Consider the following 9,405-nt stretch of genomic DNA (forward strand, 5'->3'; position numbering starts at 1 on the left):
CTTGGGATGAAAATGATTACCGTATTTATTACCCTGCACTGTGTTTTACTTGGGGGTGTGGTGGCACAGCAGGTTTGACTGGGTCCTGCTCTGTGGTGGGTCTGGGGTTGCAATCCCACTTGGGGTGCCTTGCGCCAGACTGGTGTCCCATTCTGGGTGTGTCCCCTCTCCCTCCAGCCTTACATCCTGTGTGTTGCCAGTTTAGGCTCCAGCTTGCTGCAACCCCACATGGAACAAGCAGTATCAGACTCTGTGTGTGTATGTATGTTTTACTTATGGAATCTGATGTCACCATTCATAGCCAATTAGAACCTCTCACACACACACACTGTCTGAAACTGCTTGTCCTGAGCAGGGTCATGGCAAGCTGGAGCCTAACCCGGCAGAACAGGGCAAAAGGCTGGAGGGGGAGGAGATACACCCCGGACGGGATGCCAGTCCCTCGCAAAGCACCCCAAACAGGACTTGAACCCCAGACCCACCGGAGAGCAGGATTTGGCCAAGGCCACTGCACCCCCACAATTAGAACCTCTTACTGTTGAAATTAAACACTGTAAATGTAGAACTGCCTTGCAACGCTGCATGTGCAGAATGCATTTCTTCATCCATTAAGCCTAAAAGGAACGCTTGGTCCATATCTCACCTCGGCATTGTTACGAGGTCTCTTGTCTATTTCTAATTAGCCCATAAATAGTAACCTTTCCAGGGGTGCGGTGGCGCAGTGGGTTGGGCCGCAGTCCTGCTCTCTGGTGGGTCTGGGGTTCGAGTCCCGCTTGGGGTGCCTTGCGACGGACTGGCGTCCCGTCCTGGGTGTGTCCCCTCCCCCTCCGGCCTTACGCCCTGTGTTACCGGGTAGGCTCCGGTTCCCCGTGACCCTGTATGGGACAAGCGGTTCTGAAAATGTGTGTGTGTGTGTGTGTAGTAACCTTTCCCTCTAAGATTTTTTTATGTGAAGCAGAACCCTTAAGAGGTCCTCCGAACCTGTCCTGCATGGACTGGCCGTCCTGGTCCAGCTGCGCCGGAGACTCCATGCTTGTGCCTGCTCTGAGGCAGCTGCTTCTATAGTGTTAGTGAGGTTTCCTCTTATAGTCTATTTTTGTGTGCTGGGTTCACACATTTCACCTTGAGCTTCACTCACTTCATGCTGGAACTGGCTTATCGTGCATGTTCAAACCTTACTTTCTGCCCAAAGTGTACAGGGTTGTTGGCAGATGGTCGGTGTATCAGGACCTTGTGTTAAATACGTGCTGTGCAAATAAGATATAGTGAAACCCTACTGCCCCTGTGCCACTTGCTAAGTTTAAATCCTAACTCTAACAATAATATGTTAATGGATCCGGAGGCATTTGACAGCAAAAGTGATAGAGCACTGCAGTGAAACCTTTTATTCAGGTATATGAATGTGTGAATTCGTTAGGGTTCATTGGCCCAATGTTACATCTCAGTCTAGGGTTGGGCTGTAACACAGGGTTGTTGCACACCAATTCTTTGAGACTGCAATGAGGTAAGCTTTATTGACCATAAGCAACCCATAAGCCATTTCTCCATGGGATGAGACATGCCAACACAAAAAGTGAGTTCTTAGTGACACTATCTACCCTGTTGAAGAAAACAAACAAAAATACACCAATTTAACCTGACTCCTCACTGAAGAAAAACAGGAGAAAATTGTACAGAAGAACATGGCACTCAATCCTTTTCCAGCAATTGCTTGTTTATAGTTATTTATAATGAGCTATTTACACATGGGGGGTGCGGTGGCACAGTGAGTTGGACCAGGTCCTGTTCTCCAGTGGTTCCGGGGTTCGAGTCCTGCTTGGGATGCCTTGTGATGGACTGGTGTCCCGTCCTGGGTGCGTCCTCTCCACCTCCAGGCTTATGCCCTGTGTTGCCGGGTTAGGCTCTGGCTCCCTGTGACCCCCTATGGGACAAGTGGTTTCAGACAATGTGTGTGTGTATTCACACATATACAGTATATTGCACACAATACACATCTGAGGTTTTTATACACATATATTTACAAAGCCGTCACACCACTTATACGGCACGTATGGATGAGAACAAGTTCTCATACAATATACAGTTTACCCACAGCGCATTGAAAGCTTACCCGCAGCAACCCCACAAATCTTTCGGGTAGAGTCAGTCTCTCTCTGGTCAGGTGACCTATAAGCCTTCTTCCATTTCTGTTGGCCAATAGAGCAGAGGCTGGATGTAAGTTGATCTTCCCAGCTCCACCTGTGGATAGAGAAAGACACATAGACACATAACAACAAACAATATATTACAGGCCTTTGGACCAAGGCTGTAACACCTCCCCACTAAATAAAAGACACCGACAGTGTCACACAAGAGTGCAACAAATAACTCAAGCCATGAGCGAACAAGACAAAGCATCAACCACAACATTATATATTCCTTGTTTATGTTTTATTTATTCCTCAATGATCTGCCATGACATGGTAATATGCTGAACTGAGATCTTGTGTTCTGTGGACAGAGGGTACCACAATTTGAAAAACAGTATTCCACTCCTCATATGTTCCAAGTGCCCACTTGTGCATTAGAAGTCCATCAAGACAAAATGCCACAGGATATTTATCAATTTTGTCCTTATCCACCACTGCAGACCTATAATTGTTAAGAGAAGGGTCTGTCTTTTGTGCGGCACACAGCTCTGCATGACTCACCGGTACAGACCAAGAAAATGAATATGGAACGGACAAAGCGTTGTCAGTCTCGATTACAGAACAAGACCATGAACCATTGACAGTGTCACTGTTCAGTGGTGCAGTAGACATGTCTTCAGGATGAAACAAACTGGATATGTGTATTATTCCTCCAGATTTTTGCTGCCGTGTCCGTGTGATCACATAGGTCATAAAAACTTCTGGAAACTCCTCCTATAACAAATCGGGATCTGCCTCCACTGGCTCATCCAAACTCTCTGGTAGAGGAAAAACTTCCCACAACATCATTCCCAAGCATCAAGTAAAGCCTTTCAACTAGTAACTTGGACTGAAGAGCCAGACAAACATGGCCAGACACCAAATCAGAGGTCAAGTGAACATTGTGTAATGGAAATGTCACAGGACTGAATTCAATTCCACACACTACAACATGTGACCCACAAAATGTTTGTTCATTGAAATCCATTATCAAGAATAAATAAGTGTGCAGCACATGTAACTCGCAAGATGGTAACTGGTACATAACTATTTGTTTCCCCAGACAGTGAAACATAACCCTTTAAAATAAAAGGCTTAAAAGTAGATTGAAACTGATTGTAGTCTGAAGAAACAGGTTACAGGCTATTTTCACAAATACTTCACTCTGGATTGTAGTATTTCTTGTGCTCCGCACATCACAATTAGAAATTAAATGACCATGCTGGATAAAAACAAACACATTTATGTTGTGAATGGCATTGTGACACGTTAGCAGGCAGAGGTGTTGGTACATCACTGATAGTTGTCCTAAAAATGTTTTAAAACTGTCACTCTTTTCTTTAAAAGAAGAGTGTCTTTCAGCCAAAGGATGGGAGTCCCTGTAAGTTTGAGGAGAACTAAAAACTGTCTCGTGAGTCAAAACAAACTCATCTGTTAATTCTGCAGCATCTGACAAAGATGTTACCTTTTGCTGATTCAAATGACCCACATGTTCAGGCAGAGTTTTTAAAATCCTGCAGATGTACAAGTTCTTTAACTTACATTCACATTTATTCAACAGATGCTTTTGTCCAAAGTGACATACATCTCAGCAAAAGTACAATTTATGCATTACATTAAGAGAAAGAGACATAGCTGCAGACATGTGACTCAAGTAAACCTAATTTGTTACTTACCACTTGCTGCACCGAGGTTCATCGTTCGAGTAGGTGCATAAACACAGGATAGACAAATCCTGATACCCTCCTACCAATTAAATTTTTTTTTTAATATTATAAGATACACAAACAAGCAAATACAATGCTGGAGTAGTGGCTGAATAATAAAGGCTTTATCTGGTGATGCTGATGAAGTTACGGTGCATGAACATTTACACCGTACATGAGCTGGAGAGCCCCTCCTTGAACCGTCACCTTACCGTGGTGGAGGGGTTTGAGTGCCTGAATGATTCCAGGAGCTATGTTGCCTGGGGCTATATGCCCCTGGTAGGGTCTCCCATGGCAAACAGGTCCTGGATGACAGACGAGACAAAGTGTGGTTCAAAAGCCCCTTATGATGACAATTAGACCAAGGCTTTCGTTTACCCCGCCTGGTGTGGGGTTACCGGGGCCCCACCCTGGAGCCAGGCCTGGGGGGGGGGGGCTCGCATGCGAGCGCCTGGTGGCCAGGTATATGCCCACGGGGCCTGACTGGGCTCAGCCCGAAGCCTGATGTGGAGCCGCTCTTTGGTGGGCTCACCACCTGCCGGAGAGACTGTAAGGGGCCGGTGCGTTGTGATTTGTGCAGTGGTCGGTGCCGAGTGCCTGGCCGACCCAAACCTCGGGCGCCAATTCTGGTTTTTGGGACTTGGAATGTCACCTCACTGGCGGGGAAGGAGCCTGAGCTGGTGCAGGAGGTTGAGAGATACCGTCTAGATGTAGTCGGGCTCACTTCCACTCACAGCTTGGGTTCTGGAACCACTCTTCTCGACCAAGGGTGGACTCTCCACTATTCTGGCGTTGCCCAGGGTGAGAGGCGGCGGGTGGGTGTGGGCTTATTAATAGCCCCCCAGTTCAGCCGCCATGTGTTGGAGTCTACCCCGGTGAATGAGAGGGTCATCTCCCTGCGCCTTCAGGTCAGGGAACGGTCTCTCACCGTCGTTTGTGCTTATGTGCCTAGCGGCAGTGTAGAGTACCTGGCCTTTTTGGAGTCCCTGGGGGGCGTGCTGGAAAGTGCTCCCACTGGGGACTCTGTCGTTCTACTGGGGGACTTTAACGCCCACGTGGGCAGCGACAGTGACATCTGGAGGGGCGTGACTGGGGGGGAACGGCCTCCCTGATCTGGACCCGAGCGGTGAGTTGTTATTGGATTTCTGTGCTAGTCACGGTTTGTCCATAACGAACACCATGTTCATGCATAAGGGTGCCCATCAGTGCACTTGGCACCAGGACACCCTAGGTCGGAGGTCGATGATCGACTTTGTAGTCGTTTCTTCTGATCTTCGGCCACATGTCTTGGACACTTGGTTGAAGAGAGGGGCTGAGCTGTCAACTGATCACCACCTGGTGGTGAGTTGGATTCGATGGCGGGGGAAAAAGCTGGACAGACCTGGCAGGCCCAAACGCATAGTGAGGGTCTGTTGGGAACGTTTGGCGGAGGCCCCTGTCAGAGAGGTCTTCAACTCCCACCTCCGACAGAGCTTCAACCAGGTCCCGAGGGAGACGGGGGGACATTGAGTCTGAATGGACTATGTTCCACACCTCCATTGTCGGGGCGGCAGTTCGGAGTTGCGGCCATAAAGTCTTCGGCGCCTGTCGCGGTGGCAATCCCCGAACACGGTGGTGGACACCGGAGATAAGGGATGCCGTCAAGCTGAAGAAGGAGTTCTATCGGGCCTGGTTGGCTCATGGGACTCCTGAAGCAGCTAACGGGTACCGACGGGTACTGGCGGGCCAGACAGAACGCGGCTCTGGCAGTCGCTGCGGCAAAAACTCGGGCTTGGGAGGAGTTCAGTGAGGCCATGGAGGAAGACTTTTGGTCGGCCTCAAAGAGATTCTGGCAAACCGTCCGGCGACTCAGAAGGGGGAAGCGGTGTTCCACAAACACTGTGTACAGTGGAAGTGGTGCGCTGCTGACCTCAGCTGAGGATGTCCTCGGGCGGTGGAAGGAGTGCTTTGAGGATCTCCTCAATCCCTCTGACACGCCTTCCATAGAGGAAGCTGAGGCTGGGGACTTGGAGAGGGACTCGTCCATTACCATGGCTGAAGTTGCTGAGGTAGTCAAAAAACTCCTCGGTGACAAGGCTCTGGGGGTGGATGAGATCCACCCCGAGTTTCTCAAGTCTCTGGATGTTGTGGGGCTGTCTTGGGTGACACGCCTCTGCAGCATTGCGTGGAGTTCGGGAACGGTGACTCTGGACTGGCAGACCGGGGTGGTGGTCCCTCTTTTTAAGAAGGGGGACCGGAGATTGTGTTCCAACTATAGGGGGATCACACTCCTTAGCCTCCCTGGGAAAGTCTATGCCAGGGTACTGGAGAGGAGAATCCGACCCAAAGTCGAAACTCGGATTCAGGAGGAGCAATGCGGTTTTCGCCCTGGCCATGGAACACTGGACCAGCTCTATACCCTCACTAGGGTGTTGGAGGGTTCGTGGGAGTTTGCCCAACCAGTTCATATGTGTTTTGTGGACCTGGAGAAAGCATTCGACCGTGTCCCTTGCGGCATCCTGTAGGGGGTGCTTCGGGATTATGGGGTTCGGGGCTCGCTGCTATGGGCTGTTCATTCCCTGTATGACCGGAGCAGGAGCTTGGTTCGCATTGCTGGCAGTAAGTCAGACCTGTTCCCGGTGCATGCTGGACTCCGCCAGGGCTGCCCTTTGTCACCGATTCTGTTCATTATCTTCATGGACAGAATTTCTAGGCGCAGCCAGGGAATGGAGGGTGTCTGTTTTGGTGGCCGCAGGATCTCGTCTCTGCTTTTTGCGGACGATGCGGTCCTGTTGGCTTCATCAAATCAAGACTTGCAGCGTGCACTGGGGAGGTTTGCAGCCGAGTGTGAAGCGGCGGGGATGAGAATCAGCACCTCCAAATCCGAGGCCATGGTTCTCAGTCAGAAAAAGGTGGATTGCCCCCTCCGGGTTAGGGGGGAGTTGCTCCCTCAAGTGGAGGAGTTTAAGTATCTCGGGGTCTTGTTCACGAGTAAGGGAAAAATGGAGCGGCAGGTTGACGGACGGATCGGTGCGGCGTCCGCAGTAATGCGGTCATTGTACCGGTCTGTTGTGGTGAAGAGGGAGCTGAGTCGTAAGGCGAAGCTCTCAATTTACCGGTCAATCTACGTTCCTACCCTCACCTATGGTCATGAACTCTGGATCATGACCGAAAGAATGAGATCGCGGATACAAGCGGCAGAAATGAGTTTCCTCCACAGGGTGGCTGGGCGCACCCTTAGGGATAGGGTGAGGAGCTCAGTCACCCGGGAGGAGCTCGGAGTAGAGCCGCTGCTCCTCCGCATCGAGAGGAGCCAGTTGAGGTGGCTCGGGCATCTGTTCCGAATGCCTCCTGGAAGCCTCCCTGGTGAGGTGTTCCGGGCATGTCCCACTGGGAGGAGGCCTCGGGGCAGACCAAGGACACGTTGGAGAGACTATGTCTCCCGGCTGGCCTGGTAATGCCTTGGGGTTTCCCCAGAGGAACTGGAGGAGGTGTGTGGGGAGAGGGAAGTCTGGAGGACTCTGCATAGACTGCTGCCCCCGTGACCCGGCCCTGGATAGCGGAGGAAGATGGAATGGAATGGAATGAGCTGGAGAGATCTTGGGCGAAATGGGTCCGGAAAAGGTGAGTTTTCAGACCCTTCTTGAATGTAGACAGAGTTTCCACAGTTCTGAGTGACAAGGGAATGTCGTTCCACCACAACGGAGCCAGAGCCGAGAACCTCCGAGCTTCACTTTTCATGCACAGGACCACCAAGCGAGCAGAAGTAGAAGAACGAAGGGGTCTGGCTGGGGTGTAGTGGTTGATCAAGTCTTGTAAATAGCTGGGAGCAGTTCTACTGATGCATTTGAAGACAAAAACCAGGGTCTTGAATTTGATTCGGGCAACTATAGGAAGCCAGTGCAGAAAAATGAGTAGAGGAGATAAATGGGAACGCTTTGGCAAAGCAAACACAACTCGTGCAGCAGCATTTTGTAGAAGCTGCAGAGGTTTGATGGCAGTAGCAGGAAGGCCACATAGGAGAGAGTTGCAGTAGTCCAGACAGGAAGTCACCATGGCCTGGACAAGCAGTTGGGCAGAGTCAGTAGTAAGGTAGGGATGGATCCTACGAATATTATGGAGGATGTATCTGCAAGACCGGGTTGTGGCTTCAGTGTACTGAGAGAATGACAGACTCGCATCAATCGTTACTCCCAGACTCTTAGCCAAGGAAGTAGGCGAAATGATTGAGTTGTCCAGTTTGATCGACAGATCTTGAGAGGAGGACAGGCCAGCTGGGAGGTAAAGAATCTCTGTTTTGGTAACTTGCTAAAATGTTATCACCTTAGAAGCATGGAAACCATTTTTCAAAAAAGAACTGCTTTCTCAAGCAAATTCAACAAAAGTTTGATGTTCAACCTTCACATGTAAGCAAAACTTTTGCTTGCGTGCTTCTGGCACCAACTTGTATGCTTGGAGGGCTGAAACTCTCACCGCGTCATAGTCAAGACTTTGTTCTACTCACAACGGAGGACATACTTCTTGCGCTTTCCCCACTAATTTGCACTGCAGTAGCAAAGCCCACATCTCCATTGGCCAATGCAATGTTGCAGCAAACCGTTCAAAAGCTGTAAAATATGAATCTACCTCGGATTTTCGAAATGGGGGGACCAAGGCTTATGTCAAACCTAGAGACAGAGGTGGTGGCAACATGAGCACTTGATGCAGTCTTGGAGCAGGACTCTTTGGCGTCCTCCAGCTCCAATGCACAAACCTGTAAGGGCTGAATCTCTTCCTCTTGCTGCTTAATGTATAACTCCAGTTCTTTCACCTTTATTGCCATTTCCATGTCAGTAGACTCATGATCAGGCTCCACTCGGGGTGGGGTCACAGAATCTATGCTGCGAAGCTTCGGCGAACTGATGGCTTCTTTCGCAACACACAGAGAGCCAACCTCTTAGAATACAACACCAGGATTCCCACTGTCAGGTTGGCCAGGAAGCACATGTTCCTCCACCAAGGCCTCTGTTATTGCTCTCTTCATTTCCTCCTTTCTTGCACTAGAGGGTATATTGATATTATAGAATTTTGCTATCACAATCAAGTCAGCTTTTCGACACTTGAGTGCTGCAATAGAGGGTGAAAAAATAAATCTATCCAAACTAAACTCCTTGTCCAGCCAGCATATGAACTCACCACAAAAAATGTGTGACACGGCAAGATACAGCAGCACAACGACCAGACCAGACCCCAGACACTGTTAACACAAACAAAAGAAATACACACAAGATATTTAGATCCCAGACAAACCCCCAATACGCTGCTGTGTTTTTTCGCTAAGAGCTGGAGAAACATCTCACCCTGTCATTCTGCAATGTGCTATTTCACTGCTCACAGGCACATGTGTCTTAAAAAAACAAGCAACCTTTTCATGTAGTTACATTCTAAATGTAACTGTCAGCATCCTGTCATTAGTGACTGTGGATTGTTCTAATGAGAGGACTTCAACTTGAACCTGAAAAGAAAAAAGCACAATACACAATACATTTTTCTGATGATTCTTTCCCTTTTAT

The sequence above is a fragment of the Scleropages formosus genome, chromosome 7, assembly GCF_900964775.1.
Source record: "Scleropages formosus chromosome 7, fSclFor1.1, whole genome shotgun sequence".
In the NCBI taxonomy this organism is placed as follows: domain Eukaryota; kingdom Metazoa; phylum Chordata; class Actinopteri; order Osteoglossiformes; family Osteoglossidae; genus Scleropages; species Scleropages formosus.